The 12103-nt window shown below is 49.6% G+C and overlaps 1 protein-coding gene, 1 long non-coding RNA gene and 1 pseudogene across 2 annotated transcripts in view; 2 read left to right on the top strand and 1 right to left on the bottom strand.

The window, feature by feature from the left end:
• The window catches only part of LOC105501146, a 5495-nt gene extending 2346 nt beyond the window's left edge, over positions 1-3149 (top strand). The window contains exon 3 of the long non-coding RNA XR_001000149.1: positions 2809-3149. This is a non-coding gene — a long non-coding RNA (uncharacterized LOC105501146). The remainder of the gene's footprint in view (positions 1-2808) is intronic.
• STOX1 (storkhead box 1) overlaps positions 1-12103 on the bottom strand; it is a 113581-nt gene that overhangs the window by 40044 nt on the left and 61434 nt on the right. The window lies entirely within an intron of this gene.
• LOC105502794 lies at positions 3200-9822 on the top strand (annotated as a pseudogene).

Raw genomic sequence — 12103 nt, 5'->3', positions numbered from 1 at the left:
TTATTTCTATAAATAATTCTTTCTTTCTCCTTTTCTTTCTTTCTGAGACTCTCATTCTACATATGGTGTGCTTGATGTTTCAGAAGTCATTTTTCTTTTTCTTTCTTTTTTTTTTTTAAGAGGGAGTCTCACTCTGTCACCTAGGCTAGAGTGCAGTGGCCGGATCTCAGCTCACTGTAAGCTCTGCCTCCCAGGTTAACGCCATTCTCCTGCCTCAGCCTCCCGAGTAGCTGGGACTACAGGTGCCCGCCACCTCGCTGGGCTAGTTTTTTGTATTTTTTTTAGTAGAGACTGGGTTGCACCGTGTTAGCCAGGATTGTCTTGATCTTGTGATCCGCCCATCTCAGCCCCCCAAAATGCTGGGATTACAGGCTTGAGCCACCACGCCCGGCCTCTTTTTTTTTTTTTTTTGAGGCAGTTTTGCTCTTGTTGCCCTGGCTGGAGTGAAATCGCGTGATCTTGGCTCACTGCAACCTCTGCCTCCCAGGTTCAAGCGATTCTCCCGCCTCAGCCTCCCAAGTAGCTAGGATTAGAGGCGTGTGCCACCATGCCCGGCTAATTTTGTATTTTTAGTAGAGACAGGGTTTCTCCATGTTGGTCAGGCTGGTCTTGAACTCCTGACCTCAGGTGATCTGCTTGCCTCGGCCTCACAAAGTGCTGAGATCACAGGCACGAGCCACTGTGCCCAGCCCTTTTTTAGTTCTTTTAACATGCAGTAACTGCTTTGAAGTCTTTGTTTGCTAAGTGTGACGGCTAGGGACACTTAAAGACAGTTTCTATTAACTGGTTTCCTACCACATTTTCCTGTTTCTTTTCATCTTGTAACTTATCATTGAACACTGGATACTTAGGTTATAGACTGTTCAACTCTGGATTCTGATTCTTTTCTCCTGGAATTGTTGTTACTGTTTTGTTCATTTGTTTGTAACCCCCAGTACTAAATTTGTAAATTCTGTCAGCAGTGTGTAGCCACAACCATCTCTGCTCATTTTTTGTTTATGTTCTTACGCATGGCTTCCTAGGAACCACTCCTTTATCTGCATGCACGGTATTCTGCCAACAGTTGTCTGAATTTTTACACTAACACCTTGAGTCGGTGAGGCTTCCATTGTTGCTGATGGATCTACCTGTGGGCTAGGGCATGCACACAGAGCTCAGGCCATCTGCTTTCCACAGGCATCTCCTCTTGCTGTGTCTTCTCCTCACATGCGCTCAGGCACCATCATCAGTCAGGGATGTTGGGTGGCTTGGGCAGGTTTTGGTCTCTGAGGAGACTAGCAGAGCTACTGGTCCTTCCTGTTTGTTTGCATCAATATCCCTATTTGAAAATTCTCCAAATCATGTCATCACCTTCTGGTGGTGACAGCAAAGCTGCTGGTTTCATGGCGTTCAATAAATGTATTTTACATTTAGGTCTATGGGCCTGGCATGGTGGCTCACGCCTGTAATCCCAGCACTTTGGGAGACTGAGGTGGGCGGATCACCTGAGGTTAGAGGTTCAAGACCAGCCTGGCCAACATGGTGAAACCCTGTCTCTACTAAAAATCCAAAAATTAGCCGGGCATGGTGGCAGGCACCTGTAATCCCAGCTACTCAGGGGGCTGAGGCAGGAGAGTCACTTGAACTCAGGAGGCGGAGGTTGCAGTGAGCTCAGATTGCATACAATAAATCAATGATTTAATGCCCATATAATGGAGCGCTGTGCAGCTCTTTAAAAGAATGCCACGAGGATAATCAACACATACTATTCTCCTGGATGAGGATTATTACCATCAGCTCCATTTTTCAGATGAGAAAACTGAGACATAGAGAGTTACATAATTTTCCGAAGGTCACTCCCCACTGATTGTAGGAGCAGGGATCTGACAGCCACCTGATCACAGCCAAGAACAGCACTCTCTCCTCTGCTCTCCTCCATGGCCCCCTGTGACTCCCAGGAGACCTACCCAGCTCTGCAGTCCCCAGAGCCCTGGTGTCCATAACCCGAGGAAGGGGAAGAGGTCATGAGATCTTGGGCTTTCTCACTCTCTGAAAATGAGCAACTGAGAAAGAGACTTGACTTTGCTTAGAAGTATAAATAAATGCGACATTTATCGCCTATCAAATATTAGAAGTGGTTTGTCTATTTAACACGTTAGTTATCGGTGTCCCTTGTTATTTAAACTCTCCCTATCGAACTCAAGAATCGAAGTCAGTTAACTTTGTCAATAAATCCCTTTCTCTCTACACCCTTTCTACTCACTGTCTCAAGACCTAAACTTACTGGGACAAGGCGCTGTCCCTCCTGATTCAAGCCTGGTATCTGCCTCTCACTATGCAAATCAGGAGCCAAAGAGCAGAGGAGAGGGGCGGCTGTGAGTGCACAGAGCACACACATGCTTTCTCGGATTGCTCCCCGACCCTACCCCCATTATCTCTATGGGTGTGATGATGAGAAGCTTTCACTTTTCCAGTGAGTTACTGTGCTGCTTTGACTTTCACAAGCATTGTTGACTTGATGGATTTCTGTAAATACAGCTGTCAGTGGATGCCTCTTGCCCCTATCTCAGGAACCATAACCCAGATTCCCAAAGGGGAGCTTGACCACATGGATGGAAACTGAGGCCCTCAGAGAGACCATCGGCCTTGATCCCTTGCTCCTATTCAAAGATCTCAACATTACTGGAGCCTTCCTTGGGGCAGCCGGACATTCTTGTGTTGATGAAGCATCCACTCACGTGCCATGGGAACTTTGTAGATTTTACTGTGGTGCAAACAACTCCCAATGAGGCCCTCAGTGCCCAGGGTCCATTGTTGGGTGCTTTTGAGGGTGGGAGGTGGAGGTGTTTCCATTTTGCTTGGGGGATCAGCATCACCCTTTCTTTCTCCTTTTCCTCTGGGCTGATGCTCAGATGGAGAGAGCACTGTGCTGATGAGGTGGGCCCTGGGGTGGAACCCATGGCCCCCTCTGACTCCCAGGAGACCTGGCCAACTGCAGCAGCCCCCGTGGACCAGCAGGGGGACAAGAAAGGAACTGATGTGGAGTAGCTGAGGCCCACTGGGGGTCCTGCAGAGTCCATCCTCCTGTGGACAGCAGCTCAGGGCTTCAGCTGCTTCCGGAGAGGAAGCACCTCTTCCTAGACTGAGGTATTGTTTTGGTTAAAAAAAAAAAAAAAACTTGACTTTTTTCACCTTGGTGTAAATTTTTGTTTGTACCAATATGTTAGTTGTGAGTTACCACTATTTGTTTTTTTTTTCTTTTTACATTTTTTTTTTTTTTTTTTTTTGAGACGGAGTCTCGCTCTGTCACCCAGGTTGGAGTGCTGTGGCTGGATCTCAGCTCACTGCAAGTTCCGCCTTCCGGGTTCACGCCATTCTCCTGCCTCAGCCTCCCGGGTAGCTGGGTACAGGTGCCGCCACCTCGCCCGGCTAATTTTTTGTAGTTTTTAGTAGAGATGGGGTTTCACTGTGTTAGCCAGGATGGTCTCGATCTCCTGACCTCGTGATCCGCCCGTCTCGGCCTCCCAAAGTGCTGGGATTACAGGCTTGAGCCACCGCGCCTGGCCTCTTTTTACATTTTTGAAATTATTTATAGAAATGGGCTCTTGTTACATTGCCCAGGCTGGTTTCAGGCTCCTGGCCTCAGTGGTCCTCCCACCTTGGCCTCCCAAAGTGCTGTGACTGCAGGTGAGAGCCGTGGCACCTGGCCTGTTTTTTTTATTACTACATATATTATATGGAGCCTTAAAGCCTCCTGAAGTGAGAGCTAGTTCATAACCACACTGTTTGGAGACAAGAGAACTACCTGGAATTCTTGTTCTCTAAAGACGTGGAATTATCATCCCAACAACAGCCATCCTTCACGCTGTCTGGGGACCCTCAGGTGTGGTCCATCCATACCCTTAGTGTTTACCTCCATCCTTGGTATGCTTAGGTGTGGCCCATCCATCCCCTCAGTGTTTCCCTCGGTCCTGGGGTTGCTCAGGTGTGGCCTATCCATCCCCTCAGTGTTTCCTTCTGTCCTGGGGACCCTCAGGTGTGGTCCATCCATCCCCTCAGTGTTTCCCTCAGTCCTGGGGTCGCTCAGGTGTGATCCATCCCCTTAGTGTTTTACCTCCCACTTTCTCTACGTTTTGTTGCCAATCTTCCCACACAGGTGGACAGAGGAGGGGATCCCATTGCTTGTGAGGAGGACACGGCTCCTGGGTGGGCCCTGCAGATTGTGAAGTTCAAGTCACAGCTCCCGGGAAGGTCTCTGTGTGTAAAGAACGTGGGGGTGAGACAGATGCAGGGACCACACTCTGCCCTGCTCTGTACCTCTGAGTGTTGATCCAGCTGCCTTGTGACCAGGACACTTAGAAGAACCACGGACCCTGCAAGAAGGCAGGTTTGGAGAGTGAGATGAGCACGCCTGAGGGATTAAAGTGTAACTTGAACCACTGCCTTGCAAACTGCGTGAGAGCGTGCAGGTGTGTGTCTGTGGGTGTGTGCTGGGAGGATGTTTAGCAGCCTCACGGAGGAGTCACTGACATACAAGAGAACAAGGCTGGGTGTGGTGGCTCACGCCTGTAATCCCAGCACTTTAGGAGGCTGAGGTGGGTGGATCACCTGAGGTCGGGAGTTCGAGACCCGCCTGACCAACATGGTGAAACCCCATTTCCACTAAAAATACAAAAAATTAGCCAGGCGTAGTGGTGGGTGCCTGTAATCCCAGCTACTCTGGAGGAGGAGGCAGGAGAATCACTTGAACCCGGGAGATGGAGGTTGCAATGAGCCGAGATTGGGCCACTACACTCCAGCCTAGGCAACAAGAGCAAAATTCCATCTCAAAAAAAAAAAAAAGATTTTGATCAATTTTGACACACGTACATACCTGAAAAACCATGACCACAGTCAAGATCAGGAGCATCACGACTCCCAAAGCTTCCTCATGCTTCTTTGGAATCGCTCCCTATAGCCCCTCCCACCCTATCCCATCTCAAGGAGCCACTGATTTGCTTTCTGTCACAGTCAGTAGATGTGCAATTTCCTTAATATCATTTCTGAGCCCGGGAGGCAAATACTTTCTTTTTAGTGGGTGGACATTTCGTGGCGTGTTTAAGCTTTTGAATTCAGAGGGTGAGAGAATGAGAAAGAAAAGGCTGGTCTGGGTCACTCCTAAGAGGCCTGGCCCTAACCACTGCCCCAGCGTGGCTCACGTGCCCTGGAGCCGCTGTGCACAGGACAGCCCTGACTGCCCTTCTACAAGCTTTGTAGCTCCCCCATTACCTTTCCTGGACCAGCTGGTACAATCTCAAACTTTTCACCAATTCTGACATCTAAACAACTCACGCCAGAGACAGGAGGCGTGGGAACCAGCAGCTGCGACCTCACCTCTGGTCCCTGGAACACTGAGCTGTTAAACGTAAGGTACGTCCTTCTTTTTCCCTTCCCAGGGAGAATGCTCTGCTCTTCCTCCCGCTGGATCCCTCCTCTACCTGCTTCTCTCCCACCTCCTGCAGCCCCTGGAGCCCCATGGCGAGGCAGGCAGACTCATCTGTACCCTCATTCTGTTTGCAGAACCACATCTCTGGCCTGGCTTTGCCCAAGGACACCACACCTTCTCCATTCCTCATGCCCTGTCCCTGTGGGCAGGTGGGACTGGGATGGGCACACCTGGCCCACAACGGCATCAGGCCCACTCTCTCTAATGCAGGAAGAGTCCCAGACGCCGGGAGTCATAGAAATTGTCCTCATCCCGATTATCTCCTGGCTTGGCAAATGATGATGAAGACAGTTTTCCCACAAGATAGGCATCGCCTCTGGAACAGTGCCTCGTTTATTTTCTAGCACAAAATAGACATTGGAACAGTGGGGCTTTATAGGCATATGGAGATTTTTAAGGCTCCTTAGGAGGCAGGTAAAAATTTCTTCAATAAGACAAACAAAGCACTATCCCAAAAGAAAATGATTGATACATTGGGTGATAGTAAAATTAAGAATTTTTTCATCAATAAGAGAGTAAAAACATGGGACCGGGTGTGGTGACTCATGCTGGAATCCCAGCACTTTGGGAGGCCAAGATGGGGGGTATCACTTGAGGTCAGGAGTTAGAGAACAGCCTGAGCAACTTAGCAAGACCTTGTCTCTACCAAAAATGAAAAATTAGCTGGATGTGGTAGTACACACCTGTGGTCCCAGATATTTGGGAGGCTGAGGCAGGAGGATCACTTGAGCCTGGGAGATTGAAGCTGCAGTGAGCCATGAGTGTGCCACAGCACTCCAGCCTGGGTGACAGGGTGAGACTCTGTCTCTTTAAAAAAAAAAAAAAAAAATGGTGAGGAATGGAGGAGGGTGAAAAGATAAATCACAGGTAGAGTATAAAGAGAATTCCTATAAATTAAAAAGAAAAATGCATGCAGGGCTTAATACCTAGGTGACAGGTTGGTAAGTGCAGCAAACCACCATGGCACACATTTACCTGTGTAACAAACCTGCACATTCTGTACATGTATCCCAGAACTTGAAGTAAAATAATTTTTTTTTTAAATTAAGAAAAAAAGCTGGCAGACCAATTGGACAATGGGTGAAAGAAATGAAGAGAGACAAAAAAGGGAAGGAAGAAAGGGAGGGAGGGGCCGGGCGCAGTGGCTCACGCCTGTAATCCCAGCACTTTGGGAGGCCGAGACAGGCGGATCATGAGGTCAGCAGATTGAGACCATCCTGGCTAACACAGTGAAACCCCGTGTCTACTAAAAATACAAAAAAATTAGCTGGGCGTGGTGGTGGGTACCTGCAGTCCCAGCTACTCGGGAGGCTGAGGCAGGAGAATGGCGTTGAACCCGGGAGACGGAGTTTGCAGTGAGCCGAGATCGCGCCACTGCACTCCAGCCTGGGGGACAATGCAAGACTCTGTCTCAAAAAAAAAAAAAAAAATAGAAAGGGAGGGATGAGGGAGGAAGGGAGAGGAAAGAACAAATGAACATCCAAATGGCCAAAAAGCATATAAAACATGCTCAACCTCATAAGCCATCAAAGTTAAACCACAATGAGAAACCAATATTACACCTACCAGAATGGTTAAAATTAAAAACACTGTTGATACCAAGTTTGGGCAAGAATGTGGAGTAACTGAAACTTCATATACTACTATTGGGAATGTAAAATAGCACAACTACTTTGGAAAACCCTTGAGTAATACCTACTAAAGGAGACCACACCTGTGATCCCCACATTCCACTCCTATGCATAGACCCAAAAGAATTGTGCACTGTACATGTGTTCACCAAATGATGTGCATTAGAATGTTCATATCAGCACCATTCACAATAGCCCCAACTTCCAACAGGAGAATGGATAAGTACCTCTCAGTGTATTTATAGAGTAAAATTCTTACGGCACTGAAAATGGATTAACAGCTACCATGCACAGTTGGTGAATCTCAGCAACATAACGTTGAGCAGAAGCAGCCAGACACAAATGAATGCACACTGCACGATTCTATTTCTGTGAAACAGGCAAAAGAAACATCTGGTGAGAAGTCGGGATAGCGATGATCTTAGTGCTGTTGGGGAGGATGGCTCTGGTAATATTCTACTTCTTGATCTGAGGGCTGGTGTCCCAGACGTAGTCACTCTATGATAATTTACCAAGCTACCCTCTGGGGATTGGTGGCTTCTCTGTATGAATATTACGCTTCAATTAAATAGTCAACAACAAAAACCTAACAATCAAATTAAGGAATGAGCAAGGCCAGGCGCAGTGGCTCACACCTGTAATCCTAGCACTTTGGGAGGCTGAGGCGGGCAGATTACCTGAGGTCAGGAGTTTGAGACCAGCCTGGCCAACATGGTGAAACCCCATCTCTACTAAAAATACAAAAGCCTGTAATCCCAGCTACTTGGGAGGCTGAGGCAGGAGAATCGCTTAAACCCGGGAGGTTGAGGTTGCAGTGAGCTGAGATCACGCCACTGCACTCCAGCCTGGGCAACAGAGCGAGACTCTGTCTTAAAAAAAAAATAAAATAAAGTAAGCAAAGGACTTGAATAGACATTTCTCCATAATCAGCATCACTAATCATTAGGGAGATGGAAAAATGACAACGAGATACCATTTCACTCCTACTACATTGACTAGTATCAAAGAAAACCCAGAAAATAACGAATGTTGGTGAGGATGTGGAGAAACTGGAACCCTTGTGCACTGCTGGTGGGAATGTAAAATAGTGCCACCCCCTCTAGAAAACAGTATGGGGGTTCCTCGAGAAATTATACATAGGGACGCTCCAAGAATTCCACTTCTGGGTATATATACCCCAAAAATTGAAAGCAAGGAAATAAAGAGACACTCGCCCATCCCTGTCGATAGCAGTGTTATTCACAATAGATAAAAGATGGGAGCAATTCGGCCAGGTGCACTGGCTCATGCCTGTAATCCCAGCACTTTGGGAGACCAAGGCGGGTGGATCACGAGGTTAGGAGTTCGAGACCAGTCTGACCAACATAGTGAAACTGCATATCTACTAAAAATACAACTACAACAAAAAAAATGGCCAGGTGCAGAGTGGCTCACGCCTGTAATCCCAACACTCTGGGGGGTCAAGGCGGGCAGATCACCTGAGGTCAGGAGTTTGAGACCAGCCTGGCCAGCATGGTGAAACCCTGTCTCTACTAAAAATACAAAAAAAATTAGCTGGGCGTGGTGGTGGGAGCCTGTAATCCAAGCTACTTGGGGGGCTGAGGCAGGAAAATCATTTGAACCCGGAAGGTGGAGGTTGCAGTGAGCTCAGATTGCTCCACTGCACTCCAGCCTGGGCAACAAAAGTGAGACTCCATCTCAACAGAAAAACAAACAACCAAGCAAAAAAAATTAGCCAGGTATGGGGGCACGTACCTGTAATCCCAGCTGCTCAGGAGGCTGAGGCAGGAGAATCGCTTGAACCCAGGAGGCAGAGGTTGCAGTGGAAGAGGAACCTGCAGAGACGCTGGCTGTGTCTAGACCAAGAGCAGACCTGTCCTGATGCACACGATAAAGTGTTCAAGGCAGTTTAATAAAGTTAAAGAAAATACGACCTCTGTGTTAGTTTCCTGTGGCTGCTGTAACAAGCTACCACAGGCCTGGCGGTTCACAGAAAGAGAAACTTATACCCTCACAGCCCCGGGGGCCAGAAGACTGAAATCAAGGCCTGGAGAAGGCAGGGCCATGCTCCCTCCTGAGGCTCTCGGGGAGGAGCCTCCTGGCCTCTTCCGGCCTCCAGCGGCTGCCCTGGCGTTCCTGCGCTGTGGCTGCATCTCCAAGACCTGCTCCGTCTTTCACAGGGCCTTGTTGCTTGTGCAGCTCTGGGTCGAAGCTCCCTTGGACTCTCTCTTATAAGGCATTTAGGGCCTGCTTGGATGACTCAGGATATGCTCCTCCCCTCAGGGTCCCTCTCTAATCATGTCTTTTGCCACACCAGCTGATGCTCGCGGGCTCCGGGGCTTAGACATGGGTGTATCTGTGGGAGCCATGATCAGCCTACCATAACCTCCAAGTCATTCGAAAGAGGAAGGGGAATACGAAAACTGAGTCTCTCTACTGGAAGTTAGGAAAGGAGAGATAAAATAGAAGTTTAGAAAAGCCAGAACAAAAAATTAAGTGGTAGAAAGAATTCTCATAGATCAATAAAAACGAGAACCATAAATGTACAGAACAGAGCCCACTTACAGAGGAGGAGGGAGGCTCAGGTGTGAAGGACATGACCGGGGACACGCTGCTGAGTGGCCCCATCCCCATCCAGGCCACAGACTGTCCCCAGGGACCCCCGGGCCACATAAGCAGAAGCTGGAGGGCGTGGGCCTCTTGGGCCTGGAGTCTCAGAGCCTGTGATGGTTAATTTCATGAGTCTGCATAACTGGCCCACAGAGGGCAGACATTTGGCCAAACATTATTCTGGGTGTGTGTGAGGGAGTTCTAGGTGAGGTTAACACTTGAACCAGTGGATTGCAAAGCAGACAGCCCTCCCCAGTGTGGGTGGCCCCTACAATCCATCAAAGACCTGAGCAGAACACAAAAGCCAGGTAGGAGAGAAATCATTCTGGGTTTGGTGATAGGGTGCTCGCATGTGGCCATTGTGAAGGATGCTCAACGGGACACAAAGGTTCTGGTGTCTGGGAGGAGCTCAGGGATGGATGATAGAGACCCAAAGGACCCTACAGAGGTCTTCAGGACTGATGATGGCATGGAGGCCAGAGGAGCCGGGGGAGCCCTTGGGGACACATGGAAGCTGGTGGGAGAAGCTTTCCCATGTCCCCCACGTGGCCAGTGGTTCCCAGCAGGTGCTCGTTTGTACACTGGCCCCAGGCAGTCTTCGCGTGGAAGGTGATGGGAGCTGCCCTCCCTAGGGAGCTTCCTCAGGCGCCTGCAGGAGACAGGAGCACGGGCTGCTGCCAGGAGCACTGGGCACCTGTGGTCCAGGCCCCTCCACGGCTCCCCACACTGACTTCACAAAGCTCTGCCTACCCCTGCCCCACGGCTTTAGTGACATCACAGCTGTGATCTCCCCTCTCAGATCAGCCCCAGGCCCTGGGGTGGCATCCTAGGTCCTGGTAGGAAGGAGGACATGGGAGAGAAGGGGAAAGAGCCTCACTTTTCCAGCAGGAGAGTGTGATCCTTAGCGTTCTCCAGTTCTTTCAAGAGACTTCTACAAGCTGGAAAGCAGGAGATGGGTTATGGTGGTGAGGGAGGGATTAACACTTGAATCAGTGGACTGCAAAGCAAAGGCACTCAGTCTGGCCAGGAGGGGATGACTACCTCCCACAGGCCCTTGAGTGGTGGGTGCATAACAGGCCAGCCTCTCCTGGCTGGGCTCTCCCCTGGGTAAAATGAGGTGGGAGCACTAGCCAGTAGATGAGGGCAGAATCCCACCCTCCTGGCTCCACAAAAGGACAGAGCCCTGTACAGCAAAGACTTCAGGAGATGGCCAGATGCAGTGGCTCACACCTATAATCCCAGCACTTTGGGAGGCCAGGGCAGGCAGATCACCTGAGGTCAGGAGTTCAAGGGCAGCCTGGCCAACATGGTGAAACCCCATCTCTACTAAAAATATGAAAAATTAGCTGGGTGTGGTGACAGGCACTTATAATCCCAGCTACTCCAGAAGCCGATGAAGGAGAATCGCTTGAATCAGGGAGGTGGAGGTTGCAGTGAGCCGAGACTGCGCCACTGCACTCCAGCCTGGGTGACAGAGCAAGACTCCAGCTCCAAAAAACAAAACAAAACAAAGAAAAAGACTCCAGGAGGTGTCCACCCTGGGAGTTTTTCTCCAGCCTCATAGCCCATCTTGTGTGCAAGTGACAGCACGTAGCTTTCCTTTTGTGAGGGGACCCTGTGGGATTCACTCCCTTTTCCTAGTTCCTCCTGGGTGAAGCCTCGTGTGTCGGGACAATGTGGGGTCAGGGACTGTCTGGGTGACCCTGGCGAGCCTCTCCTTATGGAGTTCTAGGAGCCATCAGGGCAAGGGGAGCACACCCAGGATGGCTGCCCCCAGGGGTGTTTGGATACAGACCAGGAGCAGGCTGCTTTGTGATGGTGAGGGGAGGTGATGAGACTCCCCCGAGAGGCTCCCTTGGGTGCTGGAAAGATGGGACATGGGGAACTGCCTCCTGCCTGGACCAGCTGATGCCCAGAGCCACTCCCTTGGGTCCTCATCCCTCCTTCCAGGCAGTGGGGACGTGGGTTTCCAGGGGAATCCAGGCCTTTAGGGAGAGTGGGAATCTGACTTTGATCTGGCAGCTCTGCATTTTTCCTGCACATTTGCTGATTAGTTTATGTCTGTCAGGGGCTCAGGGCCAGGGCTAAGTCCCAGGGTCTTAGGGTAGGAAAGATGATTCCTCAGATTTCCTGCAGGCATTTGAGCATGGTGGAAAGATCAGTGGAGCCTCCAGTGAAACTTGGCAGATTGAGCACTTCATTTGTTTTCACTCTCCCAGGATCCTTCCCAAATTATCATAAATAAATAGAGAATTCTGAAACCTACAAAGAAAAATACAGCAAAAGAACAATGAATCAGTTTCAATGGCCGGGCACGGTGGCTCAAGCCTGTAATCCCAGCACTTTGGGAGGCCGAGACGGGCGGATCATGAGGTCAGGAGATCGAGACCATCCTGGC

The sequence above is a fragment of the Colobus angolensis genome, unplaced genomic scaffold, assembly GCF_000951035.1.
Source record: "Colobus angolensis palliatus isolate OR3802 unplaced genomic scaffold, Cang.pa_1.0 Scaffold12, whole genome shotgun sequence".
NCBI lineage: Eukaryota > Metazoa > Chordata > Mammalia > Primates > Cercopithecidae > Colobus > Colobus angolensis.
Note: the sequence above shows the minus strand (reverse complement) of the source record. Positions and strands in the feature narration are given on the sequence as shown.